Source organism: Orbicella franksi, chromosome 10 (genome assembly GCF_964199315.1).
Source record: "Orbicella franksi chromosome 10, jaOrbFran1.1, whole genome shotgun sequence".
Classification (NCBI taxonomy): Eukaryota; Metazoa; Cnidaria; class Anthozoa; order Scleractinia; family Merulinidae; genus Orbicella; species Orbicella franksi.
This window is the reverse complement of record NC_138154.1, coordinates 20,423,584-20,441,004: the sequence shown is the minus strand read 5'-3', so window position 1 is coordinate 20,441,004 and position 17,421 is coordinate 20,423,584. Positions and strand designations below refer to the sequence as shown.

General features: G+C 37.9%; 1 long non-coding RNA gene across 1 annotated transcript; it reads left to right on the top strand.

The window, feature by feature from the left end:
* Positions 1-4,181: 4,181 nt before the first annotated feature.
* On the top strand, positions 4,182-10,101 carry LOC145500834 (uncharacterized). Its single transcript, XR_014051150.1, has 5 exons — positions 4,182-4,997; positions 6,895-6,979; positions 7,369-7,489; positions 9,281-9,408; positions 9,849-10,101. It is a non-coding gene; the product is annotated as an uncharacterized LOC145500834 (long non-coding RNA).
* The last annotated feature ends 7,320 nt before the right edge of the window (positions 10,102-17,421 follow it).

Here is a 17,421-nt window from a genome sequence, read left to right as displayed (position 1 = left end):
GTCGACCTCTAAATCATCTTGATCTCGCCGTTTCAGTTGTAGTACTTTCGTCGTCAACTTATGATATCCTCGCGTTTGTGTGGTTAAAATATTGCATGTTTGTATATACCAGGGTAGGTTCCTGCAAATTTGTTCAACCATTTTCCAGTTCTTGGAAATTTCTAGAAGTAAGTTATTTCTGGCAAGACCCGGAGGTCGATACATCCTAGTGATGCCATAGAATATCTCGAGAGGTAACATTGGGTCAAAACAAACTAACTAGCTAGGGTGCATGAAATACTGCAAAACACGAAAGGGAACCATCTTGTGTCTTCAGGAAAGAAATGCAGTAACACACTATAATTCCTTATGGATTTCACTATTTATAATTAGTATAATTCTACTAGTATACTAATGCAAATGCTACAATCTGATTGGCTGAACTACTCGTATACTATCAGCCATTAGTACCACCCAACTAGTGGACTAATGCAAATCCTGCATTTTGATTGGCTACGTTACTAGGGGACTATTAGTAATAGTCATCGAGTAGCGAAATTGGCGCCATCGAGCGTGACGCTTTCTTTCGTTTTATTCCCAAATAAATATTTCTTCAACTTGCATTTGCTAACTTTATTATTGCCTTTTCTGTTCGACTAGTTGGGTGATACTAAAACAATTAGACCCTTCGCCCTCAAGGGCCACGGGTCAATAGCCCATTCGGCTTCGCCTCATGGGCTATTGACCTGTAGCCATTGCGGGCTACGGGTCTAATTGCTAATTATAGAGTGCACTGGCTGTTAGTCGTCCATGAAATGCGACGTTTTTATAATTTTTCTGAAGTTTTGGAAGAAAGTTTGGATGTAAATGGGTAATTGAATTTCTGAGAAGACTAAAAGAAGGACATTAACGGTTTGACTATAAAAACTTTAAATTATTGAAAAAAAAAAACGGGTGCGCGCTCGTAAACAACTGCAAATTTGCCAAGGACAATTCAATACGTGCGATTTTCTTAAAGCTTAAAGTTCAACAATGCGTTGAAAAATAATTTTAGTTAGAATTCTACTAAAACAATAAGATTATTCGATTTCTATGAGGCGATATAGTTGATTCAGCCTTCGGCCTCATCAACTATCACCTTTTAGTATAAATCTACTAGCGTTCTATTACGAATGCCATTCCCTGATTGGCTACGCTACTCACTATCTATTCTGTGATAGACAGTGAGTAGCGTTGTAGTGTGCCCTTGTTAACAAAATGACGGCCGTTTCTTGGCGTTTTCGAAGTGTCTGTGAAGAGGATTTCGATAACGTTTTGAACGACTAGTAGATTTATACTAAAACAATTAGATTATTCGCTCTCGATTTCTGTCGCGCGATAGTTGACGAGGGCGCAGCCCGAGTCAACTATCACGCGGTAGAAATCGAGAGCGAATAATCTAATTGTTTAATAGAAATCTCGAGCTCATAATCTAATTGTTAATTGAAACTCACAGTGTGACGACGCTATCCGCCAGATAAAATCCTTCTTTAATGCGATTTCCACTGACATTTCTTAAACAATAATTACAACATTAGTAAGTGGCACATGTTTTTATATTTTGTAATGCCAAGTGTTTTACGACATTTGTAAATAGACCATTTTTTAAATTATTCAGGTTTTGTACTTCTGTTCATGTAGGCGTCCTCTATTAGTAGGAGGGTTATCCCTCGGCTTAATCATTATCATTTATTTACTATTTACATGTTGATGGCGCCTACATGCTATGTCGGATTTTACGATGCCCAGTGAAAAAAAAATACCACCGTGGTATTTGTCAGGTTTTCCCATTCACACACCGATCAATCTGAAAGTTCAACATAAACCAAGGCAACCTTCTCAATAAGCTCAGGGCATTCGAACGTTTGAATTTTTGGTTGTTGAAATTACCATCTCTTAGGCCAAAAGCCGGACGTTCAAACGCCCCGCCCTAGAGTGACACGAGGTTATTAAATATCCCTACCCACGTAGCTTGCGCGCGGTAAAAATGGTTCATGGAGCCGAAAATAACTACCGTCGAATAAACGCTTTAAGCCTCCGCGAAGATGTTGCAACCACTACGGCGAGGCCAAGGATAACGTGAATTCAAAAATGAATTTAGATATTACCTACAATTCTCTTGAAAATCTAGAGTCATTGAGGTTGTCTGTAATCGTCAGGGCTATCTCGAAACTGAATATATGACACAAGATAACATTTGAAAAAGAATTAATTTCAAATTCTCCATTGTTTTGCAGAGAACAGGAAAGAAATGCACCAAGAGCTATAACGCATAGTAGAGCCATTGTTCTGCTCATTATATAAACCCTTTGTTTTGAGACTTTCCCGTTTTTGTTTTCATTATAGTTATCTTAAACTCTCTTAACACCTCTGCATGTGTACCTCTTCATGGCCAGTTTAGTCAGTCATTTTAACGATAGCCTGTGAGCAGGCTCCGGCTGGAAAGGTCTGACCGTAGCTCGGAGGGTTGCGAAGGAACTGGCTGAGAGTGAAGCGGCCGATGGAGGAATAGGGTGTGGTCTAGGGCATCGGAAGGCCTCCCCTCCTTTCTCTTCCCTCTTCTCTCGTCTATCCTCTTTCTTCCCACCTTCTCTCCGCCCCGTCCTCGACTAGAGAGCCTGTTCACAGGCTATTTTAAGGACCACTGACCCTGTTAATTACAACTAGCTCTTGGTGGCTGTATATTAAAGTTAGATTCCGTATAATGGAAATTTTTGCAAAATCTTTAACACACAATAACGAGCTGTAACTAGCGGTATATATAATTTACACGGTGGTTTCTTAAGCTCCTCACATCGACTTCAGTGACGTTAAATTCCGGAAGGCGTTCTTTGGTATCAGTTTCAGACCGTTCTCTGAAAGATCTCTAAATGTAAAGAAAAGCAGAAAAATGTGATAGCACTTGCAAAAAAAATAAAAATAAAAGTGTATGAGTAAAAATCTAAGAATAATTTAATCTTATAATCTAATGCAATATCTAAAAGTTGATTTCACTGACCATATTCGCTGAAAATGGTTTACAAATAAAATCTTTCGAATCTCAATGTTCGTTCACATCTTTGAAGTATCTTTTCATCGCCTTTTGGGAAACATGGAGATTAAGACGGATTCCGCTCAAAGTTCGAGCAATGAGTGCAAAAATTATCTACTAAAAATCCACTCATAGCATGGTAACTTTAAGAATACAATTTAAAACAACCCACTTTAGTTCATTTCTCTAAGTGACCCCACGATTAAATTTCAAGCATTCTCGAGAAAGTTTATGTCAAACCTCGTAAGAATGCTTAAACCGTGTGCTATTGTGTTTTTAACTAATGCGAAACGTCTGTTTTTATTGAAATATGGACAACTTCAAGTTCATTTTTCTCTCGCGGGGTCAGCTTGAAAGCTGGAGTCTCAGTAAGTTCTTCTTAACTGTATTCAAAATATTACCAAGCCGTGAGGCTTTTTTGGTAACTTAATTTTTGCCATTATTGCTCGAATGTTCTGCGGAAATCATCTTAAGAGTCTTCTCAAATTCGAAGACAGATATATGGCCGGATAAATAAGTTATATGTATACACCTGGATGAAGAGAGGCGTTACGTTGGAATAAACCGTATTGTTGATCAAGAACACAACGCGGTGACCAAGGTGTCTTGGTCTCGAGTCCAACCAACTGCAGCTGGCTCCTGAAGATAACTCGAATCTTCATGGGAAATCCACAAACGTTTGAGTTATTATCAGGAGATGCCGAGGAAATATCTGCCCAGTATTTGCCAAATACTTACAGTAGTTTTGTATTTGATGGGATTTCTCGAGGTACTTGCTTGATATCAGTACACTTGACTTTAACCCAGGAGGAGCCAAATTTAGCACAAGCGCAATTCTTCGGACAAACACTGTCGCATGCCACCACAAGCATCAGAACCAAAAGGAATTGGCTCAGTCGGTACATCTCGCCTCCCTTCTGAAAGAATGATAAATAGTTCGTATAATGTGATCGTCCGGGTGAGGGTAGTTCTGAAAAGAACTATTGTTGGTGACTGACGTTTCGGCAACCTGAGCGGAAACGTCAGTCACCAACAATAGTTCTTTTCAGAACTATCCTCACCCGGACGATCACACTACACGAACTACTGATACTCCTGGGTTCAAACCATTTACTAAGAATGATAGATGTGCATGTTTATAGCGGAGCTCCGGCGGAGCCCCATACCCATATAGGGAAGAAAAGGAAACCCATGAATTGATTTTCTCATGGTTATCATGGCTAGCGGTATTGCTCGTGGGCGCGTACGCACGACGGCGACGACGACGACGACGACGACGACGGAGTCGCGCAAGATGGCGGCCATACTCCAGCTAATAGGTTGACAGAGACATGCACCCTCAGTTGGTAGCGGGTGAATGCCATTTTTCTTGGCGGGATTTTTAAAGAAAAACGATAGCGGAGGTTGATTTAATATTTTTAAGACAGGGTTGCGCTGAAGCAAAAGACAGAAAGCAAGAATTAACAGGCAAAGAAGTAGCGAAGAAGATCGCGAAAAAGACTGAGCGGGCCAGCGCTGGGTAAGGAGGCGAAACAGTACTGAACAATGCCGTGAATTATAGCTAGTCAAGGGCTAGAGAAAGGAGGTGAAATAATACGGAACAATGCCGTGAATCAAAGCTAACGAGGGCTATAGAAAGGAGGCGAAAGTACCCGACAAATTGATTCAGAAGACTGCCGAACTCCCCATGGCCAAGTTCAAAATTCGCGCGAACATGATGCTGTGCAGCCGCGCAAGAAAAGTCACCTGATTTGGTCAGGTGATGAACATTAGAGAAATCAAACGTACCCGAGTGTTTTAGAGAAATTGCAAAACAGTAAACGTAGCGGAAAGAAGTGGTTGATTCGTTGATCTATCGAAAATATAACTTCAGTTTAGTCTTCACAACTTTTGCTGCAAGTTTCTGCCTGGAAGATTTACACTGGCCGAACTGAATTGCCAACTTGCGGTCAGTGACTTTTGTTGTTGCGTTTGGTATGAAAATTAACAAGTTTCCTCTGCGATATAAGCTTATTTTCAATTGGAATCCATTATTTATTTATTTATTTGAAGCCATGCTGTAAGAGATTTTAAAAATTGCATCGTTTTAATTTCGCTCGTCTCTAAACAATAACACGTGGGTCGCTTTGGAGGTTGCTGTAAGTTGTAAACAAATTATGTTTTCTATCGATTTTCGTCGTCAATTTAAGCTTATAACCTCACATCTAAAAATAAGCTTAACCAAAATCGTACTTGTAAACACGGCCGGGCGAGGTTTGAAGTTTTCTCTGATTTAGTTAGCACTGCCGCTTCGTAGACTGCTAAAATTTTTTCTTCTGTTGTTGAAAACTGAACCAAGAAATGTCTACAAACCATTTTAAGCCGAAGCGAACAGGATTTGCTCAATTTACTTTTGTTCCTATGTGAATATTTGCATATTGTGATTACAAAGTATGGAGATTTCCTCGTTTTGTTAGTTCAATTTATTCGGTTTGGCGAAATGCTTTTGTGAATTCCGAGGTTAAATTGGTTGAAGACTGGTAAAGCTACTGCCAATAAAATGACTGCATAGCTAAATTAAGCCGTCGGCAAAAATACAGACTCTCAGTAATATTCAAATTTAAGCGTGAATAATTTTTCAACTTTAACATCGCAAGCTTAACGAATTTTCTTTATCCTCTCTTTTATTCGGTCACCGTTCATTGAAAAGGGATTTGCTGTTGATACTCGAGCTCAGATGTAGTGATATGCATCTTGTGTTTATGATGTAGATTTCCTCGTTTTATTTTGTTGTCTGTTCAATTAGTTCGGTTTGGTGAAATGCTTATATAGTCCAAAATGTCGAGTAGACGATTATGCATGGCAATCCTGTCTGCAAATAAAGCTCTGCTTTGATTTTGATTGGCTATTTCATGTTATTTGTGCCATTGCTTTTGGTTGGGGGTACATGGACCGTATTTTGTTAATAAGAGGTTATTCCCCAATGCGGTATTTACACTTAATATGGAAATGTTCCAAAAAAGTGAGATAGTACTAATTAACTCGGTAAATTGAACAGTGTAATAGAAGTTCTTGCCCTGACCATTTCTCAGTAATAAGAATAACTTTTACATACATATATACACAATTTAGTTGGAGAGAGCGCTCTCCTATCTCCACTCTCTCTCTCTTTGCTCTCTTCTTCACACTAATTTTTTATTTACTAACTTAGTAAATGAATGTCACTGACTGTTTTCTTTGTTGTGCATGTGCATTACAGGAGAATAATTTTCAAGTAAAGAATTACATTCGTTTTAGTGTTGAGTATTTTAAATTGTTATGAATTAGGCATTTCTTTTTATTTTTTATATTTTTTATTTTAGTCGCACGCAATGTTTTATGGTTTTACTGAGGTATACCATGTAAATGTAAATAATGTACTGGAATTGGCCAATCAGAGTGTGCATTATATCGGCTTTAAACACAAACCACATATTATAAATGACTCATATGTAAATGATATTTTATTACAGAGAACTGGACAGGGCAAGAACTTCTTCGTCTTTTGTGAATTTATATATTAATTCCTCTCAGTGCTGTCAAAATGTCTCAGGAACCTTCATTTCTGATAATCTATTATTTTCCACCATACCTACAGCACAGAAGCTCACCAAATCCTAACCGATAACTAACGTGTGTATCTCTAGCCTTTGCTGTGTGCTACATGTATATTCTGTTATCCTGCCTTAACTGCTAGGAAAAATTTTGGCAGAGCTGTTTCAACAGTTTCACTTAAATTGATTTCCAGTAACAGCACTACATGTAGCAGTGTTATTGAGTGTGAACTTTATGGAGGATTTTAAATTTTTATTTTTTTATGATTACAGATGACAACAAAATATACATGTGTATACAGAACCTGATGTTGGTGTTGGTTACAAACCGTAGTTTATAATAGTCATCCTATTACAGGTAAGGGGGAAAAGTTCAGAGAGTTTAGAACATTTCTTCCCCCAGCACACCTTCTGTCTATAGGTGCAATAATTGAGAGGTTATATATATGTACGAAGAGTAATGTAAAGTTACTGTATAAACATAGCATTAAAATCTGACATTTGAACGCCTCCGTTGCTAAAATTAGTCATGATTTAATTGTTATCACTTCCTGTGAATTCATAGAGATTCCAGGGGCAAATTATAACCTAATGTGGAAGTCCTGTCTTCAAGTGAGGGAAAATGACACAAAAGAGTTACAATGAAAGTAAAGAGAATTGTGAATGTTGATATGGTGTACATTATACATCATGTAAAGGTATTTGGTGAGTGCCAAAGGCATAACATTTCATGTGTTGCTTTTTCAGGACAAATTATATAACAGTGACGTTTTAAAAGGTGTGATCAGAAAAATGAGTACATTGTCCAGGCAGCATCAGTTTATGGACAGCATATGCAGACAGTAACAGGAACTGTAAGCACTACCATGTAAGTTAGTTTTATGCTTATGACTTCTTGTTCTTGAATTTTGTGTCATTTCATCACAAGAATAGGTAACGAAAGATGCAATAGTTGCTGCAATATATTTTTGTAGGAAAACTTATAAGTCTGCCTATGCTGGATAACAGCCATGTGTAAACTGAATGTGAAGCAAACAATATGTTAAATATGGGGCAACCCTAAAACCCAGAAACCGGAATCCGGAATCTGGAACCAAAAACCAGCATCCAGAAACTGGAAACTGGAATCCGCAAATCAAAGAAAATAAGTTCTTCAAATACGCGAAAATTGTTTTGCTTAGCTTTTCGACTGTAAAAAGTAAGCTGCCAAGTGAAAAGGACCTCAAACTTAACGTTTTTTGAAACAAAAATTCCCCGTCTGTTGAAATTGTGCAACCGTTATTTTTAGTGAGGGTTATGATTATGAGAATCTCAGTAAAGTGCGTCTTAATTTTATTCCAAGCACCTCGAGAGTGTCTAAAATAAGCTTGCTGGTAATTGCCATTTTGTTTAATAAGTGATCTTCAATTTACCGGAAGTATAAATTTATCCTTTATGTCTAGTACATACTGAACAAGATAGAAAATGTCATAGAGAACAGGATATCCATCAGTGGCAGCCCCCTGTACATTGACGGTCACGCCCCCCAATTTCGAAGTCCAAGGGCTAACCTGTCTGGTCTAAATATGAAATTTGATTTTTCCAACAGATACGAGACCAATTCCAGATTAACACAATTTCCACACTGATACTGTGACAAATCAGCATTTCATATTCTTGGCAGCCATCATATTAAAACAATTTGTAGAAATGTTGCACACTTACTTCCGACTGCTTCTCACTTGCTGACAGATCAGACCACATGCTGTTCAAAGATGCTAAAAGACTGCCAGAAACTCACTGCAATAGCCTATAATAGCTTGTTGTTAATGTGCTGCTCACCAGTCTTCTCAGAGCAATTTGATCTAGACAAGAACTGGGCTCTCACCAGGGCCAGCTTGAACAAAAGATGGGTAACTTAGCCTATGAGCAGGCTCTCGTGTTTGGGCTGGGGGTGTGAGTGGCAAAGCCGCATGAAGGCTCTTGGTGACATGCCAATGCAGAAAAACACTAGACACCTATTTAGCCTGCTCAGACAATAGAGACAGATACTAGAGCCTGCTCGCAGGCTATGAGTAACTCTATCCACCCAAAAAATCAGTAACTCTGACTGGATAGTGATGTACCCAATGAATAGCTTTATGCAGCTTTTGAACAACGGGGCCAGATATATAGCTAAGGGTTGTTCAGAACTAGTCAATAATTTTTTAGCAATTACAGTCTGTGGCTGAAGTAAAGCCAAGAAAATAAATAACAAAATGATTTTTGCTCATTTATTTATTAGACATTGCTGAAGTGAATTATTTCTATCATCATTCATAATATCTGGATTCCAGATTCTGGTTTTTGGTTCCGGATTCTGGATTCCAGATTCTGGATTCTGGATTTCGGTTTCCAAATTCAGTGTTTTAGGGTTGCCCCAGATGATGTATGTGCATATGTTAATCTTGAATAATCTGAAATTTCAGAGAGTTTAAAAATATCATATCATATCTGTGATGGTTCTGAGGTGGAGGGCTGTTACATGTACATGTAAATGTCTCATGCACGATTTTTCACTCATTATGATTCAGGTGCAAATAGTTTCTGTATCTGTTGATGTGCAACAATCTACACCAATATTTCAACCTAATAATGTACAGTGTATATTAATTAACCAAATTATGCTGTTTCTTTTTAGTTGGCCAGTGCTACTACATAGTAATGTGATGTGGAAGTGCACAAATTTACAAACATGCCCAGTGTCAACTTGTCAAATACATGTATATGAACTGGCCAGACAGTGTAGATTACAAAATTCTCTGAAGGGTAAGATGTTTCTTAAACATTATTTTTTAATTAATGATTTCTCAGACATTGTTTTCTTCAAGAAAAGATTCATACCCCACATGGAGGTTTTTTCTCTATTAGAGCTCTTGATTCCTGATACTTTAATTTGGAATTTCTAAAGACTGGCCATGAATGGGTGTTGGGTGTGAACATCTTCTGGAACTGCACATTCATTCATTGAGTAAGCAAGAACATCAGTATTTATCCTGACAAACTCTGATTTTCTTCTGGAAGCTGAACCCATATACAGTTGTACAGTTATATGTACAACCAAACAGCCTGGATGACCCTGTGATTGGGACTGTGCACATTGTTGTAACCCTCAATGTTCCAGTTGCTTGTTTGAAGCAAATTGCATTTGCTCTCGAAAGCAAGTGGCGAAGTTCATAACAGTTATGTAAGTTTGCTTTGTATCTCAGGGCAGAGCCTGCCACAGTGAAAGTTGGAGTATCAACCCCTAGCATTTGATTCACTACTAACACTCAGTAAACAGCTAACAATGAAGTACACTGTATATCAAAGAAAGGAACTACATGCCTGTTCCTGTCAGTCAATATATGAACAGGTTACAGATGGGGAGCCTGTATTAAAACATCAAAGATTTTCAAAGCAACCATGGCCTGGTGAGATATTTCTGAGGTAATATAAATTTAAGGTCCTTATGATTGCTTATACGCATTGATTTTTATTGTAAACAATATCTTACTGAGTGTATTTTTGAGTTATTTTTTGTAAAAAAAATACCTCTTAGTCGGCGCGTCGGGTATGTTATGGACGGGTCAATGGGTGAGTGAGTGAGTGAGTGAGTGAGTGAGTGAGAGATGTATGTATGTCACACCAATCAGATTGGATCTACTATGAACAGCCAATCAAATTTCTTGTTGTAAAGGTAAATGGTACGTGAGAAACACAAGGTATGTATAAACACAAGGACTTTGGTAATTGAAAAATAGAGTGACGTGTATGTTGCCGGTTTGTGATTTTTAGTTCGGTTTGGAGGGGAGTGTGACAGTTACATACGTACGTTGGGTTGTTTTAGAGTGCATAATTTTCAGTGTAATGGTGGCTAGTTATGAACGAGATGAGTCTTGAGTTTTGAAGCAGTTCATGAGTAGTAGGCAAATGGCACGAGATATTTTTATTTTTAATTACAAAGGGTAACTTGATACTTTTATTTTTCGCAAGGAGTTAATTCAATTAGAGGTCACGAATCGTCGGTTCTAGTTCTTAGGACATGTTTTAGAGGAGACGAGACTATTTAGATTTGAAGCAGTTCTAACGTTTACAATAGTAAGTGCAGGTAACGATTGTTTTGTTTTTATTGCATGCAAATATAACGAGATATTTTTATTTTTTATTTACAATGGGTAATTTAACACTCTTGTTTTTCACAAGGTAGTAAATTCAATTAGAGCTGACGAATCGTCGCGACTTGTTCCCACGAGATGTTTGCTATTTTTAGTTACAAATCGTAACTCGACACTTTTGTTTTTCATATGGGAGTAAATTCAGTTAGAGCTTACAAGTTATCGGCTATTGTTCCCAGGATATTACACAAAAAAGTAGCTTTCCTTTCTAGAGTGTTTTTACGTCTCTGCAGTAGCAGTTTAATATTTTTATTTGATGGGCATTTTATGACATTCTTTTCAGTCCAATATTTTTAAAGGTAAAAAGTATGAAAATTGTTCAAATGTTCTTTGAAGACTGTGTGGCACCAAGTTAAAGTGCAATTTAATTAAATCAGACTTTCAACGTGTCAGAGAGGTTTTTTTCTCTTTCTTTCAATTTTCGGTGAAGTAGTGTTGTTGCGTTGTGTTGTGTAAAAAGGGTAAACTTACTACTCGTATAAAATGCGAAAAGTTCTCTTAAGTTGAGTATTTTTGAGCAAAAATTCCTCTTGGGGGCTGGAAGGGCTCCCGAGAGGGTACTCCCAGAAACATAGGCACGTAAGGCGTGCAAGAGTTATTTTTTTGTGAACTATAAGTCTCGGAGATAGGAGCATTCATGGAGCTGTTTACAGTAATGATTTGGTTGATTTGACAAGTTTTTTTGAATGCGATGTACAGCAAGAAAGAAACTGGGAGTTTATGATGTACATAAGATGTTACATCGGTAATGGTAAGATAACTAAATAGTAAGCCATAAAATGTTTGACTGAACAAACTACAGTAATCTGACACGTCTCCAGATTAATGTAGATACCATCTTATTTTCTAACAGGCAATTTTATTCGTTCTTTGATACAACCCACACTGTGATTCGTCTGACACGCGCACATGCATAACTCCCTCACTCACCGATCACTTAGCCCTTCCCTCGGGGGGAGGACTCCCTTATATGGGCTATATAGGTCTGTGCGGCCCCAAAGGGTATGGTTTTTCAGCTGTTTTGGTCATAAATAGGGTACGGTTTTTGCACTCTAGCCTTGATATGAGTATGCTTTAAGAAGAAGCCTTTTTTTCATCATTATCGAAAAGAAAATCAACAAAAGCCCTTCACAAATTTATATGTTTACGGTAATTTAACATTGGTTTGAACTAGGGAGCTAATTATAACGCAGGTCTGAAACAGGGTTTTGATTTGAGGGTCAGGTCGTAAATAGGGTTTCGAATTTTTGGTCAGGTCAGAAATAGGGTAAGGAATATCGCAGATTTTTGTCATAAATAGGGTAAGGGTTTTGGGAGGCGGGCCGCACACCCCCAACCAATTTTTCTGGGAGTACCCCCTCGGGAGCCCTTCCAGCCCCCAAGAGGAATTTTTGCTCAAAAATACTCAACTTAAGAGAACTTTTCGCATTTTATACGAGTCGTAAGTTTACCCTTTTTACACAACACAACGCAACAACACTACTTCACCGAAAATTGAAAGAAAGAGAAAAAAACCTCTCTGACACGTTGAAAGTCTGATTTAATTAAATTGCACTTTAACTTGGTGCCACACAGTCTTCAAAGAACATTTGAACAATTTTCATACTTTTTACCTTTAAAAATATCGGACTGAAAAGAATGTCATAAAATGCCCATCAAATAAAAATATTAAACTGCTACTGCAGAGACGTAAAAACACTCTAGAAATGAAAGCTTCTTTTTTGTTTAACCTGGGAACAATAGCCGATAACTTGTAAGCTCTAATTGAATTTACCCCCATATGAAAAACAAAAGTGTCGAGTTACCATTTGTAACTAAAAGTAGTAAACATCTCGTGGGAACAAGTGGTGACGATTCGTCAGCTCTAATTGAATTTACTACCTTGTGAAAAACAAGAGTGTCAAATTACCCATTGTAAATAAAAAATAAAAATATCTCGTTATATTTGCATGCAATAAAAACAAAACAATCGTTACCTGCACTTACTATTGTAAACGTTAGAACTGCATCAAATCTAAATAGTCTCGTCTCCTCTAAAACATGTCCTAAGAACTAGAACCGACGATTCGTGACCTCTAATTGAATTAACTCCTTGTGAAAAACAAAAGTATCAAGTTACCCTTTGTAATTAAAAGTAAAAATATCTCGTGCCATTTGCCTACTACTCATGAACTGCTTCAAAACTCAAGACTCATCTCGTTCATAACTAGCCACCATTACACTGAAAATTATGCACTCTAAAACAACCCAACGTACGTATGTAACTGTCACACACCCCTCCAAACCGGACTAAAAATCACAAACCGGCAACATACACGTCACTTTTTATTTTTCAATTACCAAAGTCCTTGTGTTTATACATACCTTGTGTTTCTCACGTACCATTTACCTTTACAACAAGAAATTTGATTGGCTGTTCATAGTAGATCCAATCTGATTGGTGTGACATACATACATCTCTCACTCACTCACTCACTCACTCACTCACTCACTCACCCATTGACCTGTCCATAACATACCCGACACGCCAACTAAGAGGTATTTTTTTTACAAAAAAATAACTCAAAAATTGGTTGGGGGTGTGCGGCCCACTTCCCAAAATCCTTACCCTGTTTATGACCAAAATCTGCGATATTCCTTACCCTATTTATGACCTGACCAAAAATTCGAAACCCTATTTACGACCTGACCCTCAAATCAAAACCCTGTTTCAGACCTGCGTTATAATTAGCTCCCTAGTTCAAACCAATGTTAAATTACCGTAAACATATAAATTTGTGAAGGGCTTTTGTTGATTTTCTTTTCGATAATGATGAAAAAGTGGCTTCTTCTTAAAGCATACCCATATCAAGGCTCGAGTGCAAAAACCGTACCCTATTTATGACCAAAATGGCCAAAATCAGCTAAAATTGATACCCTATTTATGACCAAAACGGCTGAAAAACCATACCCTTCGGGGCCGCACAGACCTATATAGCCCATATAAGGGAGTCCCCCCCCCCCCCCACCGGGGGAAGGGCTACGTGATCGGTGAGTGAGGGAGTTATGCATGTGCACGTGTCAGACGAATCACAGTGTGGGTTGTATCAAAGAACGAATAAAATTACCTGTTAGAAAATAAGATGGTATCTACATTAATCTGGAGACATGTCAGATTACTGTAGTTTGTTCAGTCAAACATTTTATGGCTTACTATTTAGTTATCTTACCATTACCGATGTAACATCGTATGTACATCATAAACTCCCAGTTTCTTTCTTGCTGTACATCGCAACCAAAAAAACTTGTCAAATCAACCAAATCATTACTGTAAACAGTTCCATGAATGCTCCTATCTCCAAGACTTATAGTTCACAAAAAAATAACTCTTGCACGCCTTGCGTGCCTATGTTTCTTGTGTGCTAATTGTTGGAGAACACAGAGGTCACTGTTATGACAGAGATATTAATTTGTGAAAAGTTCTATAAACAAATGCATCTGGGAACAAATTAATTTATCATGGATGCAGCTTCTGAGAGATCCCCAATATTAATGGAACAAACACTGTTCATACAGTACATGTAAAAGAGTTTAGTAATTCATTTCTTATGATTGTAATGCTTTGTTTGGTTTCTCTGTATTTACAGACAACTTGATGGGATTATAAATTCTGCACCAAGTTCATTGAATAAACTGACTTGGAGGTTCAGTTCTGCAACCCATCCTGTTTGTAGTAATATCATAGCTGCAACATTGTGACAGATACACTGCATTACATTATTAAGAAACACATATTAACTAATTATTTTTAAGTGCCTGTTAATTTAATCAGTTTTTCTTAGAGATAATTTACTCATGGTTTATTTAAATAATTGGCTTTTTGGCTTTAAAATGATATTTATTGAGCTTTTAAATCAATTTTGTGATAATCTGCATTGGACATGGCATAAATTGATATTTTGCCAACACGAAATGGAGAACTGGGTCTTAAGCAAAATTGCAGGATTAGCATTTTTGTAGAAAGAAAGGGTTGAGAAATTTGTGACATTCTACAGGCAGCCTTGCCATTCGCAATGTCCGATAAGGTTAATTTGTTCCATTCTGTTGTAGAAATAGTGTTCTCTAATTTATAAATTATTTCAATCTGTTGTTTAAACGATTGCCTTATAACCCCATGTCTGGCTTTGGTGCATGTAGGATATTGATGTATTTTTTATCCATTTTGCTGTAAATTATCTTAATTGATGTGTCAATCAAAACATATCTTGGATATGCTGGGCTCTTCTGACAAATGTACCTATGCCTCATAACCTTTGAGTGCATTTGGTTGTGTAGTGCAGACAAAATACATGTACATAATATAACTTCCTCTTAGCTCACTGATAATTCTTGGTATAATTTAATCATAGCAAAATTAATCAATGGAACCCAATCGCAGCTCTTGTAGTCCACAATGCCAGTCGAGAAAAAGAACAAATCACATTGAAGTTGAATAATAAAATTATTATTAGAAGCCTATGCAAGTATTCATGATCAGCAAAAAAAAAAATTTCGTAATTACCATTCATGCAAGGGTGATTTTGCTTATTGCAAACCCTTCCAGCAGGAGGAGACCCCATACAATAGTGAAGATGGCTAAATGTATCTTTGGGGACAAGTTAGAAAACAAAACTTTCCAACTTTTCACATATGTATACTGTTTTGGTATTTTTGTGAGATTTCATTTGGTAGAGATTCAGGGACTGAGTATATTGTAACCACTGCATTTCAATCAGTCCCCACAACAAAAAAATGTGTAAACTTCTTTTGTGTGGGAGTCCCCATGTTAACTAAGGAAGAATATAATGATTAATAACAATGCCTTGTCTTTCTGAATAAGGTAGGAAAGAACAAGAAATGCCACCAAAAAGCACAGAAGACAGTTCTGTTATGTGATCAAGATTTTTGGTAGCTTCCCAGAAATCCTTGAAATCGTGGCTCTACATTTCATAATCACACCATCTTACACCTCGATCTGCTGATGTAATACTAGTTCCGGCTGAAACTATTAAATCATTCGCAATTTACCTCATACATGTTGGATTATTTTCATTAGTAACAACATTCCGAAAAATAACTGAGGAGCTCCGCTTTTAGGCTGGCCTAAATCTATATATTATTAACCCTATTCAGACTTAGGTGGGGGAGTGGAGAGTACGCTTTTGAGGCTATCACCAAATTTGAACGCTTGTAACTAAGAGGAGGCGGCGTGGCCGAGTGCTTTAGAATTTGAAATCTGGAGGTCCCTGGTTCAAATCTTCCGCCCTACCTCGGTAGCCCCGAGTATAACTCCTCGGCCGCGTTGTGTAAATAGCCAACTGGTCAGCCTCCCACCAGTTGGGATTCTTAATAGTTTATGTTGTATTTGAAATATTTGTTTATTTATTTACAGTGTCCCCAATTAGCACATTAGTGCTAAATACATCGACACTTAAATAAAGTGATTATTATTATTATTATTATTATTATTATTATTATTATTATTATTATTATTATTATTATTATTATTATTAAGAAGTATTATCAGCAATGAACTCCAAATATAGTGACTTTTCCTAAAATGTTTCTTTGAATATTTCAATCTCGTTCCTCGAGTCTTCATTTCTTACTGCGGAAGCTTGACGAAACGAGCGACTCTCCGAAGTTCATGACAACACCAGTGACTCGTGTGAGAGCAGCGTGCTTTGTCAGATAGCTAGGCACGCGCAATTTAACCGGAAGTCCGATATAGCCGGGTAGAACTTTCCAGGGTTGCTCGTTTCTAGACTGCTGGGTAAGGGGAACGAAGACTGTGGGTATGACATCCCACATCCCACATCCCACATCCCACATCCGACATTCGACATCCCCCATCCCCCATCCCACATCCCCCATCCCACATCCCACATCCCCCATCCCACATCCCCCATTCCCCATCCCCCATCCCCCATCCCACATCTCACATTCAACATCATTATTGTACACCTGAGCCAGCTTTTTAACAGAATTGAAACACCACTAATGGAATTTTCACCGACGTTTAGACTCGAGTATCAGTTTACTGATCCCCTATCGCGACATTCTCGAATCATATAAATTGACAACAGCACAACTTTCGTACCCGCTCAAATTCGATCGGCTTCGATCCTAGTTCATAGTTTAAATTCTTGCTTCTTAGCAAGATTGATTATCGCCGATACCAAGGAAGTGGAACGATACTTTCCTATGGTTTGAATTAATTACAATATTAAAAAATTTAGAAAGAAAGCCTTGTATTGGAGTCTGGAATTTTTGGCTTTTTAGGAGGGAGGAAAGTCGCAGTACCCGGAAAAAAACCCTTGGAGCAATACGAGAACCAAACCGAACTCACACATGACACAGGGCCGGAACAGACCACTGGCCACATTGGTGGGAGGGGCGCGATCTCGCCGCTACACCCTGCCTGCTCCTCATACTCAATATGTGAAATTACTTTTACATGCAAAAATTACATTACCACTCCTGTAGAACCGCTTTCTCGCCGATGATCATCGGCGAGGTAAATCGGTCTGTATATTAGAAGGACGGAAATCTCGCCGATTTGTGCAAAAATTACATTAACACTTATATAGAACCGCTTTCTCACCGA